Raw genomic sequence first — 22,846 nt, forward strand, 5'->3', positions numbered from 1 at the left:
AGACCCGAGAGCTGTGACACACCCAGGGCTTTAATGTCCATCACTCCAAATCTTTGTTGTGATGAGACAGAACCGAGGAGAATACACTCGCGTGACAGTTCTACTATTTTCAATTATTTTCACTTTGGTTTACTTGTGTGTATAGAAACAGTGTGTTTCACATTATAGTTCTAAATGCATGATGTTATAGCTTTGTTAGGTTTTGTGAGCTTTCCTGGGTAGAAGGCAACAATCAGAGCAATACTGTCATAGATATTAACTTCATCTAAGGCTTGGGATGTGAAGTTCTGTGTCAGGAGCCACTCTCAGGTTAGGGACACTCAGTCTATCAGATTCTTCCCCACAAGGTGCCAGTCCTCTGGCAAGCTCAGTAGCAATAGATTCAGTTTTCCTCCTACATCCAAAATCAGACTTTAATTAGTGTTTATCATTTTTTACCTTTTTGGATTTCACTTAATTATCCCCATATTTAATCTGACTGAACTATTCAATAATCAGACAACAAAGAATCTATTCTCAAAAACAAAGAGCCCCGCCATTTCTAGCTCCTGGCCCCTAGTGGGTCAACTCCAGCCAAGATTTGAAAGCATTTGTGGAAAAGCTATGATTCAGTGTGTGCTCACTGTATTGTTGTCTTCTTGTTTCCTTCCCAAATGAAACTTGGGACAAGACCACTGTGTTGAAGAAGATGAATAAAATAAACACACTAATTTGAGATGGGGAAATGGTACCACTTTCTAAACTCTCTGAAACATTTCTTTCCTTTATTTGTACTACTATTTATTACTTGTATCACTATTTATTGCTTGTAGCACTATTATTTTCACCCACGACTTGCTGAGAGATTCCGTTTTGCCAGACACTGCAGCAAAGCGAAGCAGATTCCTGTTTCATTTCTGCTGAAACTGGCCTCCAGTCCACTTCTCCAGTCTGCTCCCTTCTCCCTCCATGAAGCCTCAGTTTCTACAACGTACAGTCCTTCTCCCTAAATCCACACTTACGGAGTCTCTCCCCTATACAAGGTTCATCACTGTCCTTCTTGCAGTCCACAAAGTGGAAGTACAGGGCTTGGTGAGTGGAGCTCTTGGATTTCAGCTGCCACAAGTTCCTTGTATAGTCAACAATCTGCACATCCGTACAGGCCAGACCTGTGCCCTCAGGGCTCCCATCTAACTCCAGACTTAAGTCTTATCTGCTTTGTAGCCCCCACAGCCTGGCGGTTTCTTCTTCCTCTAAACTACTTTGAGTCAGGATGCTTACTTATGTGACACTCTAAAAAACCTTTTAAACTTTGCTTGTATGAGTTTTAAGGCCACTTTTGTACCTGAGAGCCCTGCCTTCCCACATACATGCCCCCTCACGCCCTGCCGTCCCTGTGTCTATGCCCCCACATGCTGCGTTTCCATGTCCACATCCCCGTGCCCAGCGTTTCTGCATCCACGCCCCCGACGCCCTGCGTCCCCCGGGCCACGCCCCCGACGCCCTGCGTCCCCCGGGCCACGCCCCCGACGCCCTGCGTCCCCTGGGCCACTCCCCCCCACACGCCCTGGGTTCTCACATCCACGCCCCCCGTGCCCTGCGTTCCCACGTCCACACAGCGATTGTCAGCTATCAGCCATCTGTTTCCGGTCAGTCGTTGGGCTTCGCTGAGGTGTTTTGGAAGCTTGTCCTCCTTTTTCGTGAATAGCTGTGAATAGCCCCTTTCTGTGCTTCGCCTGTTTGTTTTGTTGCTTCACGAACAAACCTAACTTGGTGATGAATTTGGAAGCGGGCTGAGAAGGAGAGGGTACAGGGGACCTCGGCCGAGGACTTGGCCCCTCACGGGGACCGAGAGGCCTAGCCTGAGCCTTGGGTCTCTCTGCTCCAGGGCCGCCTCCCAGATCCCTACCCGGTACCATGACCTCCTGTGCTCGTTTTCGTTTTGTGGCAGAAAAGCAGTTTTGGGGTTCGGGTAGGAAGACATCTTCTGGGTGTGTAGCCTAGTTAAAGAGATGTTCCTGTGCCAATTGGTCGGATGGTCCTGACAGAGGCGGAGCTGGAGGCCGCCTGGAGGGGGTTGTAGACAACTGGGAAAAGTCCGGCGGCTGAGGGGCTTCCGGGGTGGCTCAAGGGTAAAGAAACTGTCTGCCAGTGAAGGAGAGGCAAGAGACCCAGGTTCGATCCCTGGGTCGGGAAGATCCCCTGGAGAAGGAAACGGCAACTCACTCCAGTATCCTTGCCTGGAGAATCCCCATGGACAGAAGAGCCTGGCGGGCTATAGTCCATGGGGTCGCGAAGAGCCGGACACGACTGAGCCAGCACACCGCTGCTGAGGCACCGGGGCTGGAGGCCCAAAGCACTGGTGTTTGGTCTCCTGTGTTCACAACTATGTCTGATTGTCTTAACTGTTGAGTATTGGCTGCTTGGGTTATTGGTGATAAAAAAAAAAATGGCCCCAGATACTGGTTCTGTGCAAGAAACAGTTATCCAAAATGGTAATAAACTGAATATGCCCCTCAACTCTGAAGGAGTTAAAGCTTAGTCAGGCAGTCCAAGGCCCTATAAGGCGGAGATGAACATTCTGGCTTATGCTTTCCTTAAGCCTTGTGTACCTATGGATCTTGCCGGAGAACTGGCCTTTCTTTAGGAGCTAGTGATCACACAGCTCAATATCTTACTCATGGAAATGCTTTTCTTAGGCTCTATATTAATAATTATAATTGTAACAAATCTTGCCTAGGAATATCTTTCTCAGGACTTGTACCCATGATTACACAACAGTATATCTTGCCCAGAGACGTTGCTCAGAACCTGTTCTCCCTGGCTAATGTTGTGCCAAAGTTATCTCAGGATGTGTATCTTGGGAAAGGGTCTGGTGGAACTCTTACAGCCTTGAGGTATTCTTTTTATATATTCTCAGCAGCCAGTTGAGAAGTATATAATGCCCTGCTTAACTAGTGAGGGTGGATACTCTCCTACCCACTTCTGATGTCTATGTCATAAGCTTTTTCTGTCGCTTTCACTTTAAATAAAAATCGGCACAAAGCTCTGAGTGACTGAGACCAGACTTTGGTCCCAGTGTTAAACCTTCTCCTTCGAAGACCATGAATCTTGGTGGCACCAAACACTTTAAGCCATCAAGTCTAAGAAAATTATACAAATTAAGAAAATATACTTTAATTTGGGTGAGGTTGTCTAGAGTATGGATGTGTGTAAGTGTGTGGATGAAAGGGCTGATGTGGAGATTTTTTCTTTGTATTTGTGGATAACTGTTGAAACTGAACAGCTGAAATAATACAGAGATCCTGTATGCCCTTTACCCAATTTCCCTCATAATAACACCTGTGAAAATCTGTAGTTAAACATAGTAACTAGCATATTGACCCTGACACAGTCACATGCTATTGCTTCAGTCAGGTCCGACTCTTTGTGACCCCATGGACTGCGGTCTGCCAGGCTCCTCTGTCCGTGGGGATCTCCAGGCAAGAATACTGGAGTGGGTTGCCATGCACTTCTGCAGATCTTCCTGACACAGGGATCGAACCTGTGTCTTTTATGTCTCCTGCATTGGCAGGCAGGTTCTTTACCACTAGCGCTACCATACAGTCACAGAGAGAACATTTCAGTGCCCACAAATACCTTGTTTCTTGCTTGCCTTTTAACTGCTACACTTGCTTTCCTCCTGTTCCTCATGCTACCTCATTCATCCTTATCTCCATTTCTGTAATTTCCGCATTTCACAGATGCTGTTTAAAGGCAATCATAAGGTATGTAACCTTTGGCTTTTTTCACTAAGCATAATTCTTTGGAGATTCATACAGATTGAGGGCTTCATTAGTCTTTTCGTTTTCATTGCCAAGTAGTGTATCATTGTATGGATGTATGACAGTTTATTTACCTGATGAATGGCATCTGCATTGTTTCCTGTTTTGTGTTATAATAAGTAAAGCTTCTGTAAGAAAAACAAGATTTGATATTGGGGACTGAGCTTCTTGGTGACTACTGCAAGGACCCTTACATTTCATTGCTGTGACCACTGGAAACAAAGCTTTGCAAGGTTCCCCCTTGTGATTCCCTTATACACACACACACACACACACACACACACACACACACACACACACCATCCTTTAGACTCCAACACACACACACACACCATCCTTTAGATTCCAACACACACACACACACACACACACACACACACAGAGTCATCCTTTAGACTCCAACACACACACATACACACACACACACACACACCCCATCCTTTAGACTCCAACAGCCTGGAAATGGATTCTTAAGTTACAGTGCAACTTTTCAACCAGATTTATGTTGTAAACGGGAAAGTGAAATGCTTTTTTACAGTCTCCTATGTTATATCAGAATAAACCTGTGCCAAGATGTAAAGTCCCACAGGAAAGGAAAGAAACCTATTTTGCTTGGTCCTAATGAAAAAGAGAATGACTTGCTGTCAGTCAAACCCACCTGGGCACCCAGCTGGGCCAGAAAGCTACCCAAACTCAGGTGGAGCAACATCTGTTAAAGCAGGTTCCTTTTGGGGGTGTGAATGTGAGGTGGATGGGATGGATCTGAGTCCACACTTCTGCAACTTTGGATTTATTTGGAAGAACAGTATGTCAGCTTACAGAGATGACCCCAAGGGGATAGAAAACATTTTTTTCAATCTTTTTTTCCTCTTGCAACCTGCAACCTGACCTGGGCAGTTGTTCAAAGTGTATTAAACACCTTTCTCACTTCAGAAGAATGTAGAATAGTGCAGGATGAAGCTCAAAAGGGGCAGATGGGCTTCTTACAGAAATGCCTGGTGACCCAGCTTAGGCTGCAGCAAGCATAGCTGTGTTAACAGCAGATCCCAGTTGGGATATGAATACTGGGGACAGCCTGAAATGTGAACATTATAGAGATTGCATTCTTGCAGGAATGTGAAGAGGGGCAAAACAAAAAAGCCTTAATGAAGTACAGACAGTAAAACAGAAACCAAATGAGGACCCTTCAGAACTTCTGGGCAGGGTCTGTAAAGCCTACTGGCAGTACAGATACAATGAGGACCCAGAGAATTTTAAATGGTCTCTATGATTCTCATTGGTCAGAACAACTCCGACAAACAGAAGAAGCTGTGAAAGATGGGAGGATTTTTAAGGATGTCGATGTCCCGACTTGTTGGAATGGCCCTAAGTTTGTAATTGCAGGGACCAGTTTCAGGAGAAAAGGAAACCATGGTGGATAAAACAGGCCATTGTGCTGGTGGCTGCCTGAACCCAGGGAAGAGTAGACCAAATCGAGGCCCCAACGAGGGACTTGGCAAAAGGTAAGAAGCCTCAAACCCCAACTCGAATGGGGCACCCAATAGTGGGACCACACTAATGTGTATACTGCAAGCAGGAGGGACCCTGGAATTGTGTCCAACACTGAGACTCTTAAAGAAAGCAAGCAGGCAGCATATCCAGTGCCCCAGGTAACTGACAATGACAGTGACCAAGGGTGATGCTGCCTAGTCATCACTGTTTCCCACATCGAGCCCTGGGTGACTTAGCAGAGGGAAATCACTACTTGGGAGTCGGGGAACTTGATTTTAAATACCCGGCTTTCTAAACTTTCTTTTGAGACTGTTAGTAGCAAGGGCTGTCAGAGGACCCCAGGGAAAAGCTTTTCTCCAGTCGGGGAAGAGGACTTGATGGCTTTCTCTCTATGCCTGATGGCCTCACTTCCCCTCTGAGATGAGGCTGACTGAACTAAGTGCCAGGGTAGCCTCTGCACCTGGATGCTGAGTGGATGTTAAAGCACCACCAGAGAAGTCCTGCGAGTTGCAGGCTCTACCGCAGCAGTTCTGGGAGAGAAACCCCAGACGGTGAGTCTGGGGGATGGGTGAATGGGAGTACTGGGAAGACGGGAAACGACCACAGCTGTACTGGTCAGGCTCTGCAGGGGGCAGGCATCCAGATTTTATGCAGTGTCCATGAAAAGGAGGAAGCAAAGCTGGGGGTGGACTCCTAACAGCCCTCCTTCGGTATGACCCATATGCTCCTGCTGGTCACTTTGTGATTGGCTGGTCCACAGCTGAGTGTCTGTACTTGACTGAAGAACACTCAAGAGGTTATAGGAATATTTTACTGTCCCTAACCAGTTCTCTGCTCACGACTTTGTCCAGGGTCTCCTGTAGGGTGACTGTTTTGGACTTGAAGGAGGCCTTTTCTGCACGCTCTCGAGTTTTGAATCCCAAGTCTGCTTTTGAGTGGGAAGATGGAGATAAAGCAGTTAGACTACATTACTGCTGGACAGTGCTTCCTTGGGGACTTACACATTCACGATACTTGAAGAAGTCCTGGCCAGACTCAGGAGACCTTGAACTAAACAGGGAGGCCCTGCTCCAGGACGCGGACAATGCTGTGATCACCAGTGATACAGAGGACACCTGAGACCAGGGTACAGGTTTGACTTCAGACTTCATGGCTGAATGAGGCTGTAAGGTGTCTAGGAAGAAGGCAGATTCTCAGTCCTTATTAAATATTTGGGGTTTTGAACTCAAGGACAGAGAGCTGCCCACTGACCGGGGAGGTGGAGTTCTAACCAGGATTGCAGTTGCCACCAGGAGATACTGTGGGGGTCCTGGGAGTGACCGGGCTCTACCACATCTGGACCCCCAACTTTGGATTCACAGAAAACCCTGCTAGTGATGCTTTTAAAGGAGTAGACAGGGAACCTCTAGGCTGGAATCTTGGAAGATGGACCATCCAGAAAACTGGCTGCATCCCTGCTGGGCCCTCAGGAGAACTGGAATGGGAAAAAGAAACCACGCTGCAGAAGGAGAATCTTGACCAAGGTCGCTCAGACCTTGCTGGTTCCAGCCCCGCCCCTGACATTGGCTGCTCCTAGGGCAGAGCAGCTCTGACAGATCTCCAGCTGCTTTTCAGAAGCTACAAGAGGGGGAAAAAAAAAAGGCTGAGAGAAAGAAACTGAAGCCAGTGGGTTTGCTGCAGTGGTGCTTTGTTCAAGTCAGACCCTTTGGATGGCAACATAATGACTTGCTAGGTTATGAGAAGGATGTGTTATTTTGGGAGTCCTTTGTTTCTAACCTCCCAGACTTGGTCCTGCTTTGGTAGAAATAGGGAATGATGAGGATTTCTGCTACTTTGGTAGAAGAGGTTAATCTCTCTGGCAATGGTTCTGTCTTCTAAAACCCGTTTCTAGACCAGACTGTGGTGACCACTTGGTTGTGCTGGTCAACTTTCTGACCACAGCTAACCTCACTGACTTCAGATGTAACCTATCAGTTGGTCTGATCACCTGTTTCCTCCTTTCCCTGGATTAAACCCCTAAACATCCTGAACACTAGCCATGGCTGGCATCCTGTGTGCCCCTTGAGGGCATGTCTTTGCAGTTTCAGTTACCAGCTTTGGGTCTGTGGCTTCCTTGACAGCTGATGCACAGGAAGTATTTGTTTGTTGGGGTCAATTTTAACATGAAACCAGAAGTAAGAAAATACACTCAGGAGAGTGCTGAGCAGTTTGACTCTTCAAGCCCTTGTTGGGTCTACTCCCCTTACAGCAGAAAGTAGCCAGAGCTGTCCTCACCCCTCTCCCCCAGACTGTGGCACAAGATGAGGGGGTGAGACTGAACCCATTCTACCTGCCATCCCTAATCAAGGTTGTGAAGGCTTGCATGTCCTCCAAGCAGTTTGGAGTCTAATCAATAAGCTGTTTACCTGAGTTGTCCTGTAGGAACTTGGAGGTGGCTCTGTGGAGTTTGGGCTGAGCTGGTTAAGATGGCATAGGACCACCAGCGCCTCACCAGGATCTGCATGTGTGCTGGTGACCTTGTGAACATGCAGAGGCCTGGAGCCTACTCATGCCTGTACACAAGGATGGTTAGGCACCTTTTTAATCACGGTGCCCATGGGGCCCTGTCCCATCACTGTCCCATCAATACCCCAGCCCCGTGCCTTCTGGGAGGCAGACCTGAGATTTGTTCTCCAATCTCCTCGCTTGGCTGCCTCATGAATAAGCCCTCTTTGCTGATGCCCTTGGCATCTCAGCGTCTTGGCTGGCTGTGCACCAGGAAGAATACACCTAGTCTACTAACAGTGACAGTACTTCACTTGTGATATGTTGTCTAGGAGGGAACCTGCATGCTCCATCCCCAGAAAGCCTCTGATGGGCAACCCGGTGCAGCTGGGTTCAGCATCCTCAGACACCAGGCCTTGCCAATCGGTCCTGAAGACCATGTAGCTCATTATCAGAAGTGGCTAGTCTTCCAGTTGTTCAGAACTTGGAGGCAGGTCTGTCTTCCCTCCTGACTGGATCACTTCCTGAGTGGGGGTGGAAGGTCAGGGAAGCCCGAGGCAGCAAGAATTCTGTGTCCAGGATCCAGGGGGTGTGGACAGGCCTCAGTAGTGCTGTTCCAGACCCAGCTGTACAGAGATGGTGGGATCTGAACTGGAAGGACAAGGGCCAAGTCCTCTGACCACTGTGGGAAATGCCCACAGCATTTGAGGGGCTCAGGGGTGAAGGGTTGTCCTGCAGTGAGAGTGGATGCTCCTCGGGGGACCCTGGGTCAGTGAGCAAATGTCTCTCCCGGGCAGCTGCTGCCCACACAGGGGGCTTCCCATGGACATAGACACCATCTGCTCTGTGCTCTACACATGCTGTTTCTTACTAAATGAAGGTTTGTGGCAAGCCTGCATTGAGCAAATATGGGGCCAGTTTCCCAACAGCATTTGCTCACTTTGTCATATTTTAGTTACATCTTGGGGTATTTCAGACTTTCATTGTTTGATTTGTGATCAGTGATCTTATTGTTCTGACCTGGAAAGCTCGGGTGCCGGTTAGCAGTTTTGAGCAGTGAGGTACTACTGTGTGTACACTGTTCAGACAGAAGTCTACACACGTAACAGACTGAAATGTAGTGTCAGCAAGTTTATACGCGCTGGACACCAGCAAGGTCACACGACTCACATTGTGTGATCAAGTGCTGGTGATAGACGTGAACCCAAGGTCTCCCCCATGTTTGCCTGTCAGTCGCCTCAGGGGGAGCCTGTGGAGTTCTGCGAGCAGGACTAGGGGTTCAGGCACACTGTGGAGCCCCCTGCGCTGTGGAGAACGGACAGTCTGAGCCAGTGTGACAGTGACAAGTGGGCTGGGGCACAGGGGGGTCACCGTCTCTCGTGGACCAGACTCTAGTCGGGCTCCTCTGAGCGGCTCCCAGTGAGGTCCTGACTCCTCAGGCTTCGGGGTCTGTCTCTTTATTGTCCAATTTTAGCAAGATTCCTGTTGAGTCAAATTAGCCAGAGCTCCCCAGCCTCAACACTGACCACACTGCTCGTCCACCTTCCCCCATTAATGAGGTCTGATCCCCTGACTGCCCTCAGCATGAATCCTGTACGTCGGTTTAGTGGGGTCTTTCTGTTACAGTCTGAGGGTGTTTCTCCCCAAAACTCAGGTTGAACCCAAATGCCCAGGGTGATGGTGTTGGCCTTGGGGAGAGGAGAGGAGTGATGAGGTCATGAGGGTGGAGGCCCCCATGAACAGGATCAGAGTGCCCCCAGCCCTTCGGCCACTTGTGGACACGGGAGATGGCACCATGTGTGAACTGGGAAGGGGTCTCACCAGACATCAAGTCTGTGGCGCGTTGATCCTGGACATCTGTCCTCCAGACTCTGAGGACTCAGCTCATGGTTCTGTTGTTACAGGAGCCCAACAGACACCCCCACACCTGCTATTTCCTCTCATCGACTTCCTGTTGGTGACCCCACCCTGCTCCTGGCTGTCACCCCCAGAGTGGGAGGTGAGCCTGACCTCACCCCCACGTCCAAGTCCAAGGCAAGAATGAATCCCTCTTGTCTGGATCTTCTACTGTCCTGACAAGCATTGGAGGGTAGACAAGAATGGGATTCAAGGATGGAGGGGCAGCTTCCATGCATCCGGTTGGGCAGCATCCTCACATGTCTGCTGTCAGACCGGTTGCCTCCTGACTTCACAGAGGAGAGTGTGGGGCTGAGATTTGCTGGGCTGTGTCTATGCTTGTCTTGGTTTTCACTTGTAGTAACCATTAAAATATACTAAACCCATTATATTTTGGCATAATACTTCTTGTCTTATGAGAACTGCTTTCTAAAACCAACTGTTCACTGATCCATTCCTCTGCTTCAATCTGTTGATGTCCTCTACTGGATTTATTTTAGTTATATTCTTCACCTCTGGTGGGTTTTGAATATTTTCTAACTGTTTAAAACTTCTGTCTTCTTACTCAGTTAATCCATTCTTCTCCTTAGTTCTTCAGTCAGCTTTATGATCATCATCCTCAGGTAGATTCCCTGTCTTCACATCACTTCTAAGAAGAAGAAGAACTGATTTCTTCATTTGGAACACATTCCTCTGTCTCCTCATGTTGCCTAAATTGCTGCACTTTATGTCTGTGATGTTTGGTTCAGTTTCCTGAACTTGGACAAGTGGCCCGCGTGTGAGACACCCTACATGTCCAAGAAGCACACTCCCCTCTTGTGGCCAGAGCTGTCTGCTCTGTGTTCCCCCTGAGGGCTGCATTGGTCCTGTGATAGTATTCACAGGCTGAATATTATGGGCGGTCTGACAGCTGTGGCTGGCCCTCCCATCCAATTGGTTGCCAGGCCCTGCCTTGCACAGAAGTTGTAAGATTCTGGTCGGAGGCGGAGGTCCTGAGAAAGTGGCTGCAGAATCACAGGGGGCCTCCGGGGCTAGTGCTGGCTCACAGGTGAGATGAGTCAGGGTCCAGGTGGTGACACCAGGTTCTGGGGCTTGTGCTGGCCCACTGGCAGAAAGGGTCTAGCTGAGGGCCTGTGGGTCCTGTGGCTGGTGTCAAGCTGCTGATGGGTGAAGAACAGGCATCCTGAAGCTTGTGTTGGCCTGCTGGTGAGTGGGCTGGGTCCGGTCACAGCTGGCTATGGTTGTCCTGGGGCTGATGTCTGGTCCACTGTTGGTGAGGATGGATTCAAGGCTAGAGCAGGCTTGCTGATGGGCAGGACTTGGTCTGGGGTCTCTGGATACAGGGCCGTGGGTGTCTGTGGTCTAGGGACTGTGCACTGCATGTGTATGGGGCCAGGTCCTGGGGCCTGTGGTTGGCAGGGCCAGGGCCATCTGTGGGTGGGGGTCAGGGGGTAGAACTTAAAGCAGCCTGTCTGGTGGATGGGGCTTGTCCCTGCTCAGTTGGTTGCAGAGCCTGAGGATACCAGTCATGGTGCCCACAGGCTGTTGGATAGGGGCAGGGCTGGGTCCTGAGGCTGACCAGCTAGAGGGAGGATCCCACAGTGGTGCTGGCTGGCATGCGTCCATGTGGTACAGTGAGATCCCAAGTGGCTACTGCCAGTGGCTGTAAATCCAGGGCAACCAGTCTCCTGAAAGTAAGCCCCACTGGCCTTCAAAACCAAATTGTCTAGGGTCTTGTATTCCTGTTACAAGACCCCCATTTTGGGGAGTCTGCTGGGGACCCAGACCTCTTGCTCCTTGGGGAGAACCTCTGTAACTGTAACTATTCTCCCATGTGTGGTGATCCTCTTTGGGTTCAGTTCAGTAGCTTAGTAGTTCCTGTCTGTCTCTTTGCAACACTATAGACTACAGCACACCAGTCACTGTCTCCCAGAGTTTGCTTAAACTCATATATATTGAATGTATGATGCCATCCAACCATCTCATTCTCTGTTGCCCTCTTCTCCTCCTGCTTTCAATCTTTCCCAGCATCAGGATCTTTTCTAATGAATTAGCCATTTGCATCAGGTGGCCACAGCAAACGGAATTTCAACTTCAGCATCAGTCCTTCCGATGAATATTTCAGACTGATTTCCTTTAAGATTCACTGGTTTGATCTCTTTGCAGTCCAAGGAACTCTCAAGAGTCTTCTCCAACACCAAGGTTCAAAAGCACGCTCAGCTTTCTTTATGGTCCAACTCTCACACCCATACATGACTACTGGAAAAACCATATCTTTGACTAGACAGACCTTTGTCAGTAAAATAATGTCTCTGCTTTTTAATATGCTGTCTAGGTTTGTCATAGCTTTTCTTCCGAGGAGCAAGCGTCTGTTAGTACCGTGGCTGCAGTCACCATCTGCAGTGATTTTGGAGCCCAAAAAATAAAGTCTGTCACTGTTTCCTTGTTTCCCCATCTACTTGCCGTGAAGTGATGGGACTGGATGTCATGATCTTCATTTTTTGAATCTTGAGTTTTAAGCCAGCTTTTTCACTCTCCTCTTTCACTTTCATCAAAGGGTCTTTAGTTCTTCTTCACTTTCTGCCATAAGGGTAGTGTTATCTGCATATCTGAGGTTATTGATATTTCTCCCGGCAGTCTTGATTCCAGCTTGTGCTTCATCCAGCCGAGCATATCACATGATGTACTCTGCATAGAAGTTAAATAAGCAAGGTGACAATATCAAGCCTTGACGTACTCCTTTCCCAATTTGGAACCAGTCCCTTGTTCCATATTTGGTTCTAACTGTTGCTTCTTGACCTATACAGATTTCTCAGGAGGCAGTTCAGGTGGTCTGGTATTCCCATCTCTTCAAGAAATTTTCCACAGTTTGTTGTGATCCACATGGTCAAAGGCTTTAGCATAGTCAATGAAGCAGAAGTAGATGCTTTTCTGGAATTTTCTTGCTTTTCCTATGATCTAGAACCTGTTGGTAATTTGATCTCTGTTTCCTCTGCTTTTTCTAAATGCAGCTTGAATATCTGTAAGTTCATGGTTCGTGTACTGTTGAAACCGAGCTTGGAGAATTTTGAGTATTACTTTGCTAGCGTGTGAGATGAGTGCACTTGTGCGGTACTTTGAACATTCTTTGGCATTGCGGTCTTTGGGACTGGAATGAAAATGGACGTTTTCCAGTCCAGTGGCCACTGCTGTTTTTTCCAAATTTGCTGGCATGCTGAGTGCAGCACTTTAGCAGCAGCATCTTTTAGGATTAGTAATAGCTCAGCTGGAATTCCATTGCCTCCACTAGTTTTGTTCATAGTGATGCTTCCTAAAAGGCCCACTTGACTTCACACTCTAGGATATCTGGTTGTAGGTGAGTGATCACACCATCGTGGTTATGAAGTCATGAAGATCTTTTTTGTATAGTTTTTCTGTGTATTCTTGTCACTGCTTCTTAATATCTTCTGCTTCTGTTAGGTTAATACCATTTCTGTCCTTTGTTGTGCTCATCTTTGCATGAAATAGTCCCTTGGTATCTCTATAATTTTCTTGAAGAGATCTCCAGTCTTTCCCATTTTATGGTTTTCCTCTGTTTCTTTGCATTGATCACTTAGGAAGGCTTTTTTATCTCTCCTTGCTGTTCTTTGGGTTAGTGATACCATATAGTATTTGTCTTTGTCTGACTTGTTTCTCTAAGCCTAATATTCTCTAGATCCATCCACGTTGCTGCATGGCATTATTTCATTTTATCTTAGTCTTTTTTTCCATTGTGTGTATGTACCACATCTTCTTTACCCATTCTTATGTTAATGGACACTTAGGTGCCTTCCATATCTTGGCTATTGTAAATACTGCAGCTATGGACATTGTGGTGCACATATATTTTCAGATTAGTGTTTGTGGTTTTTTTTTTTTTTTTTTTTTAATGAGCCCAGGAGTAGAAATGCTGAATCATGTGGTAGTTGCATTTTTGGCTTTTTAAGGAACCTCTGTGCTGTTTTACATAGTGGCTACACCATTTTATATTCTCATAAAAAAGAGTACAAAAGTCCCCTATTCTCTACATCTTCCCTAACATTTATTACTTGTACACTTTTTGATGTTGGCCATCCTGACTGATTTGGGATAATACCTCATTGTAGTTTTGATTTGCATTTCTCTGTTAATTACCAGTGCTGAGCCTCTCTGCATGTGCCTCTTTGCCATCTGTGTGTCTTCTTTGGAAAAAGTGTATATTGGAGTCTTCTGCCCATTTTATGGATTGGATTTTATTTATTTATTTATTTATTGGTATGCAGTTGTACCAACCTCTTGCTGGCCGTGCCATTTCCAAATAGTACTTTCCTTTCAGTATTTTTTCCTTGTTGTTGATGGCTTTTGTGCAAAAGCTTTTATGTGTAGTTTAGTCTCATTTTTTTATTCATTTGTTTTAATTTCTTTTGCATTAAGCAAATGAATCAAGAAGTAGTGCCACCATTTATGTCAGAAATTCCTATGTTCTCTTATATAAGCTCTATGGTTTTATATCTTACATTAGATTTTCAAATAATTTTGAGTTTAGAATGTTCTGTCACCTTACACAGTAGGATAATCTTTCTTTTACATGTGGCCTTTCAGCTTTCCCAGCACGACTTGAAGAGATGGTCTTTTCTCCATTGTATAGTCTTGCCTCCTTTGTAGATTAATTGACTGTAGGTATGCCCATTTATTCCTGGGCTCTATACTCTGTGACATTGCTATATGTGTGTTTTCCTACCAATACAACACTGATTTGATTACTGAGCTTCATAGTATAGACGGAACTCTGAAGTATCATACTTCCAGCTTTGCTCTCTTTAAGATTGCTTTGGGAATTTGGAGTGTTTTTTAGTTTTCTGTCAGGTTTTGGATTTTTTTCTAGTTCTGTGGATAATATTCTCACAGTTTGATAAGGACTGACATAAATGTATAGATTGATTTAGGTATTATGGCCATTTTAATATTCTTCCAATCCAAGAATGTGGGGTATCTTTCCATTTCTTTTGATTGTCTTCTATATCTTTTAATGATGTTTTATATCATTTTTAGCATATAGTCTTTTCACTGCCTTGGTTAAGTTTATTCATAGGGTATTTTTCTTAATGTGACTTTAAACGGGATTGGTGGTGACTGTTTGTTGTTGTTGTTGTTTTTAACTTTCCCATTCTGATATTTCATTATTAGTAGATAGGAATGCAACTTCTTTCTGTTTATTAACAAGCTTGCTGAATTCATTAGTTCTCATAGTTTTTAGGTGGAGACTTTATGGTTCTTGATATAGTGTCATCTGGACATTTGCTTCCAGCTGGATACCGTTTACTTCTTACTGTATCTGATTTGCTCTGGCTAGGGCTTCCAATGCTGTGTTGAATAGAGCTGGTTACAGTAGGCATTCTTGTCTTGCTCCTGAATTTAGCAGAAAGGCTTTTAGCTTTTCATCACTGAGTATTATGTTGACTGTGGGTTTGCTTTAGTAACCTTTTTTATGTTGAGACATGTTCCTTCTATACGCACTTTGTTGAGAGGTTTTAGCCTGGATGGATGGTGAATTTTATCAAAAGCTATTCTGCATCTATTGAAATGAAGATTAGGTTTCACTCTTTCTTTTTGCTAGTATAGTTATCACACTGTGTTTTTGTTTTCATTTTGCATATGTTGAACCGTCCCTGAAACCCTCAAATGAATCCAGTTTGAGAGTGGTAATTGGTCCTTTTTATGTATTATTGGATTTGGTTTGCTAATATTTTGTTGAGAACATGTATGTTCGTCAAAGGTGTTGGCCTGTAATTTTTTTATTTTGTAGTGTCTTTGTCTGGTTTTGGTGTCAGGATGATTGTGGCTTCATGGAATGAATTTGGGAGTATTCCTTCTTTAGTTACTTGGAAGAGTTTCAGAAGGATAGATAGAAGTCCTTTGTGTGCCTGGTAGAATTCCCTTGTGAACTAGACTAGGTTAGACTTTTCTTTGCTGGGAGTTTTTTTTTTTTTTTTTTTAATTACAGATTCAGAGTCACTTCTAGTCATCAGGTCATATCGTCCAATTCTGCTTGACTCAGTTTTTGCATTTTTCAATTTCTAAGTTGTCTGATTTGTTGGTCTATTCAAAGAATATGATTTTTTTCTTTTGATTTTCATGGTACCTGTTATATATCCTTTCATTTCTCATTTTTTTGGGGGTCCTTTCTCTTTTTTGTGAGTCTAGCTATAAGTTTTTATCAGTTTTAACTCTTAAAATACTGCATGGTGTCTTTGATCTTTTATTTTCTCTCTGATCTTCATTTCATTCCTCTGTTCATGTTGTGCTGTTTTTCTTTTGCTAATTCTTTTAATTGGTAGGTTAACTTGTTTTTGTTTTTTTTTTTTTCCTTGAAGGTCTGTATTGCTATGAACTTCTCTCTTAGAACTAATTTGGCAGAGTCCAGTAAATTATAGAGTTGTGTTTTCATCTTCATTTGTCTGAGGTATTTCAGTTCTTTTTTGATCTCACTGTAGACACATTTATTCTTTTCAGAAGCATGTTTAGTCTCCATGTGTTTGTTCTTTTTTCAGTTTTTTTCTTCAGTTGATGTAATAACAGTCAGAAAAATGCTTGATATAAGTTCTATTCCCTTATATTTGTTGAGGCTTATTTCTTGACTTAGTAGATGATCTATCCTGGAAAATATTCCATGTGCACTTCAAAAAAATTGAAATTCTGCTTTGTTAGATGATATGACCTATGAATATAAAATAAGTCCAGCTGATCTATTGTATCATTTAAGACTATGATTGACTTATTAATTTCTTTTATTGTCTTATCTGTTTGTTTTTTATGTCACTGGGCTGTTGTTGCTGCTAAGTCACTTCAGTCGTGTCTGACTCTGTGCGACCCCATAGACGGCAGCCCACCAGGCTCCCTTGTCCTTGGGATTCTCCAGGCAAGAACACTGGAGTGGGCTGCCATTTCCTTCTCCAACTGGGCTTCTGTGCTAATTCATTATCAAGCTTGAGGGTAAAGGGCCTCATGTGATACACAAGAGACAGTAGCTGTGACACAGTGACTTTTACATAATGTAGGCTCTGAAGTAATTCATACATGTGTCCCCCCTTTACAAAGGATACTCAACCTATAAATACAGTGTTAAATTTACTACTATTTTTCAGATCAAAATGAGACAGAGTTTGTTCATTGAAGTTCAAGTCTGTATTTTTCAATTTTAACTGTAAATGGGAAACTCCAAAGAATGAAAATTTTTAAAAGAATTAACCATTAATGTCTGGGGCTTCCCAGGTGGCGCTGGTGGTAAAGAACCCACCTGCCATTGCAGGAGACATAAGGTACGTGGGTTCGATCCTGGGTCAGGAAGATCCCCCGGAGGAGAGCGTGGCAATCCACTCCAGTGTTCTTGCCTAGAGAATCCCCATGAACAGAGGAGCCTAGCAGGCTACAGTCCACGGGGTCGCAAAGAGTTGGACACAACTGAGGCAAGTTAGCATTAATGTCTAAGTAGGAGAAATAATATTTATATTATGATAAAGGAAAAGGTTTTGATTAATCCTTATTGTTTTCTTCCTTTTCATGCATATCAAGTATCATCTGGACTTGAAAGGAGAGGGTTTACTTTTCAAGGTGACACACATGGAAAAGACTGGGAAATTCAAGCTGGAAAGGCATAGTATGCTGTACTTACATGATTTTGCAAAGCAAATATCAGGTTGATATGCAGATGACTGAGCTGAGCATGATGGAAAGGACGTGACACGAAAGAAACAGAAACAAAAATATGAGAGAGACTCATGTATTTTACAACTGGCTGAAAAAAATCCCCTTCACTGGCAAGCAAAACAGAAAATATCAGCTGGCATAATGCAATAAATATGCCAGACACAGAATTAATATCCTTAATTTACAAAGAGATATTGTGAAAAACAGGGAAAAAAGCAAAGTGGAAACTCAAAGAATAACCTACATTACCCTAAGAATATCTTTAATTATAAGTAATTAAAAATGGGCCAATAAATTATGAAAAGATCTGAACTTGAAAAATATGTATTATGACAACAAAGATCATTTTAAGCTATGAAAATATTGAAGTTTCTTAAAAATGATTTGGGGTGGATTAGAAAAAGACACCTGAATGTTCATTTTTGGTGAGTGTGTGAGTAGATGTGCACAATTTGACAATATTCTTTTATCAACAATTGTACCTCAAAAATGTTTAACCAGACACGTGTGATCATTATTTTTTGCATATTCTGGTATGTGTATAGCAGGACTGTTTTCAACAGTTGAAATTAGAATTAACCTGGGTATCTTACACATCTATCATAAATGAATTGCTTCTTATATCAATCTTATACACTGTGTTACATTAAATAGAAGACAGTTAATTCAGTATATGTCATTAGAGAACAAAGATTACATAATGATGTAGAAAGGTCTTCATGACTTATATATGAGAAAGAAGTTTGTTCTAGATAGAAGAGACAAATACCTTCTTTATGTCTTTCTCAAGTACTAGACAAGAACAATGTTTGGGGAAAAAACACCACGTGTGATGTTTACCTCATCCACTTGCTAGTTTTGTGATCCAGGAGGAATCAAAACATTCCTGAGCCTATTTTTTCATCTGAAATTTCAGGAGAGAGTTCCTGGTTGCTGTGAAGATGGAGAGTCAATGTGAGGGTTTGCTTTATGCTGAAGCTCTTCTCACATATGTCTTTACTCGTGTTGGCTCTAACACAGATGAGAAGAGGCATTTCTCATGGAGGTGAGATAATGAGCACCACGTTTCGTAACAAGACGACCATCACGTTTCTCCTGAATGGTATTGGCTACTTCCTACTTTACTTACAGAATGCTACTAACATATTAAGTGTACACAGAGGAGCACTGCTATGTATGATTTGACACTGAGCAGCCTTTCATGAATGTGATACTTGGTGATGGTTGTCACTGATATACTCAGTTCATAATATCCTGAGGGATCCCAAAGGAAATATACACCAACCTGTATAATAATCACACTTGAAAAACAAAAAACTTGACCAAAAAGGATAATTAATCATAAAATATTCTAAAGCCACCTTTCCAAACTAAGACCTTTTACATAGAAGAGTTTTAAATTACAATGTCAGCCATGGCTGAGATGGTGCTTTCAATGGGGTTATATTATTTTAAGATAATGAAAACAGGCCAGGTCTAATGTTGGTTAAGTTTTCTCTTGCTCTCAGCCAAATCCTGTGGTTATCTGCCCTCCTTTCTCCGAGGCACAGACTCTAATAATTCTGTCTAAGGACACTCCAGCCAGCCTTGCACTGTACTCTCTGGATGTCAGAGTTTACTGATCCGGTCAGCCTGACTGGATCCATCACTTTGCTGTTGAGAATTTTCTTTGCACTGCCCCATTTCTTTTTAATCTAACAAAATAACAGCTTGCTTTAACAAGTAGTCTTTCTTCTCATGTGATAATGAGCTTACTGTCAGGGAAAACAATCTGCCTCACAAAATAATTTGAGTCACAAGCAAGTCTCCCATTCAGCTAAGGAGAAAAGGCTATGTGTAAGTAATGCCTCAACAACAGCCGTTCATTTCTGAGTCATGGCTACACTCTGTTTTTATGGATATAAATAAACAACTTCTTAATTGTCTCCAGTCAGTAAATAAACTGTAAAAAACAAACAAACAAAAAAAAGGGTCAGTAGATAAATAGAAACTTTGTACTCCAGGTTCCCAGGCTGAAAGAGGGAAAATTTCCTATTTCAGGCCGGCAACTCTGCAGGCTGAAAGGTGAACATTGGTTCATTTCACATTATACTATTCCTGAAAACTGTACTTCTTCCAGGAAAATTTATGTACATATTCTCATCTAAGTCAAGGTTGTCAGAAACACGGAGAAAACTGCCACAGGAAATCACATTTAAGTTCCATCTAAAATAAGACACAAATGGACTTATCTATGAAACAGGAAGAGATTCACAAATCCAGAAACTAACAGATGCCTGTGGGGATTTGGTTGTGGGTGTTGAGAGGTTGAAGTAGAAGTGAAGAAATGAAAATCACTGTGTATAATGTAAGAAAAATAATAGTATACTGTATGCAGCAGAGAGAAATACAGCCATGATTTTGCAATATCTTTAAATGGTATATATTCCATGAAAATACTGAATCACTCTGTTGTATCCCAAAGCAAATAGAGTCATGTGAATCAACTTGTAGCTCAACTGAAAAAGAAAGAGTGGGTGGATGGCTACAAACACAAGACATGATCAAGAAGGAAGGTTCACAAAATAAAAACGGGAAAAGTTTAGGAATAGAAACTCCCACCAAGAAATTAATTTGGATAGGATTACTCAAACTCTCCATTGGTTCATCCACTAGAAAGCACAATATGGAGGACCTTCAGAAAACGAAACGTGGAAAGGCCGGAGGAAGCAGCAATCACGTGCCGGGGCATAGAGTCGGGGAAAAGAGACATTTTTGAAGAAAAGGGTACCCATGACGTCCCTGCCGGACCAGTTTCCAAACGAAGGACACTGCTGCCACCTCAGTGCACAGGAACACAGAAATGAATAAAGAAAATGGGTTCTATATATACAATGGTAAATGAATCAGCCATAAGGAAGAGTGAAGCAATGTCGTGTTCAGGCACAGGCAAGAAGGTAGAGATGATCACAGCCAGTGAAGTAAGAGAGATAGGGAGCAAGAAATAGAAATATGATGTCACTTGTAGGTGGAATCTAATAATGGTTACATAGTTCTTGGAACCAAGATAAACAGTTCACAGACTTAGAGGAAACTTGTCTCCCTTATGTTAGCAGAGGCGAAAGGTGTTGGACACGTAGAAATAAGGTTCTTGTATAACATGTGTACACTGCTATTTAGAAAATAAGCTCCAAGGACCTGCTGGGTAACACGAGGAATGATACTCCACCTTCTGTCATAATCTGTATGGGAACAGTTCCTGAAATCCAGCATATACACATCAGTGTGTGAAGCAATCAAGTGACTATGAATTTTAAAAAAAACATCCACTGCCTTGTAATTCACCTATATACTCAAGTTCAAATAACTGGGTGAACACAGTAAATATAGAAACATATGCTGACTCTATTCCCCTCATCCCATGGTTACTTTGACTGCTATCATATCTCTGGAGACCGGGCGGGCTTGGGTCCCAAGGCTGGATTGTTTTGGGGCTCAGGGTCCTGGGAGGATGTGGCAGGCAGTGTGACCCCACGATGTTCCTGGGGTGCCTCTTGCCTTCTGCAGGAGCCTTCAGTCTCTACGTACAGGCAAAGTATATGAAGAGATTTGAATTAACGTAGACACACATACGTGTATGCAATAGATGATCCAAAACGACCTACTGAATAGCAGGTGGAAGTTTATTGAACAGTGTCATCACCTAGATGGGAACAAGAACTTGAAAGAGAATAGCTAAATGTTCATCCATGAATGTATCAACTTCCTGTACATCTGAAGCCCATATAAAATCAGAAATCACTTCTAATCCAATACAAAATCACTCTGAAATGACAGGGCAGAGGTTGGGGGGTTGGCGGGGGGTAGGGGAAACTTGTGGGGCTGGGTAATGTTGCCGCCTTGTGGCCATTCTCTGTAACAACAGCTTGAAAAGCTGTGCTGATGGGCATTGAGTATTCTCAAGGCCAAAGGGTCTGGAAGTCAAAAACTGCTGATCTGAATAAACGTCCTAGGGTGTGAAGTAGTCCTTGGGCCTAGAAAAGAAAACAATGGTCTCAAAGGCCCTTGCTGAATCATCTAACTTTGGAGAAAATAAAACTGAACTTTAAGTCCCGCCCTGATGCTCCCAGCCTGTCGCATCTACCTAGGACTTACCATCCGCTGCCCAGAAACCTCCAACCCCCTACATCTGCCTGGGACTTATCACCCCCTGCCCAGGGGACTTATCACCTCTGCCCAAAACCTCCCACCCCCTGTTCACCTACAAATGCCATCTCAACTAAAGATTACCCAAAACATCCCGCCTGACTAACACTTCCCTTATCGCTTCCACAAACCTCCTTTTAAATATGAAGCCTCCCTGATCCCTCTCGAGCTCAGCCTGGTTGTTAGGCCGACTGTGGCCCCTCCTTGCCTGAATAAAGGTAACAAACCTCTATTGAGGTCGTCTCTCCTCCTTTTCTGCCTCACCCGGAAGTATACCTTACGGGGTGGTTATCAGAAAAGAATTTAAAACAGGGCCAAGTTACAGGAAGCTGCGTTAAGAGGTAACATGAACTCACCCTTGAAAGCACAGAAAAAGAGGTCAATTTCGCTAAATAAGAGAAATGCAAATCGAAGGAAGGAATCATCTCACAGCCCTGAGAATGGCCATTGTCAGAAACTTGACAAACACTAAAGAATGGAGAAGGTGTGGACAAAAGGGAATATTCGTCCCCTGATGCTGGCAATAGACATTGATAACAGACACTATGAAGGATCTTGGGAGGCTAACTAAAACAAAGAAAACAAGAATGAGGTTAGAAGACTCTCTAACACCATACACGAAATGAACTTCAAATCATAAATATCTAAAGGTTAGGAGAGATTCTATGAAACTCTTAAGGAAAACATAGGCAGGACACATGAGGATATAAACCACAAGGTCTTTTTGGGTTTGGTTGATTTCATTGCAAGGTCTTTTGGAATCCATCTCCTAGAGCAATGAGAAATAAAACAAAACCAGGAAAATGCGACCTACTTCGATTTCAAAGCAGGTGTCCCAAAGTGGAAACCTTTAGGAATGAAGAAGGCAACCTGGAATGCAAAGAAATATTTGCAAACCAAGATACCCACAAGCATTTCATCTCCAAAAACAACAAAAAGCTCACAATGTCATAATATTTCAGTAAAGTGGGTTCCGTAAAGTATTGCTCCCTTCTGTTGTTTAGTTCAGTTCAGTCGCTCCGTCTTCTCTGACTCTTTGTGACCTCATGGACCACACACGCACTGCTTCCCTATCCATCACCATCTCCCAGAGCTTGCTCAAACTCACGTACATTGAGTCGGTGATGCCATCCAACCGTCTCATGCTCTGTCGTCCCCTTCTCCTCTTGCCTTCAATTTTCCCCAGCATCAGGGTCTTTTCAAATGAGTCAGCTCTTAACATCAGGTGGCCAAAGTATTGGAGAGTCAGCATCAGTCCTTCCAATGAACATTCAGGGTTGATT

Source organism: Dama dama, chromosome 3, assembly GCF_033118175.1.
Source record: "Dama dama isolate Ldn47 chromosome 3, ASM3311817v1, whole genome shotgun sequence".
NCBI classification, from domain to species: domain Eukaryota; kingdom Metazoa; phylum Chordata; class Mammalia; order Artiodactyla; family Cervidae; genus Dama; species Dama dama.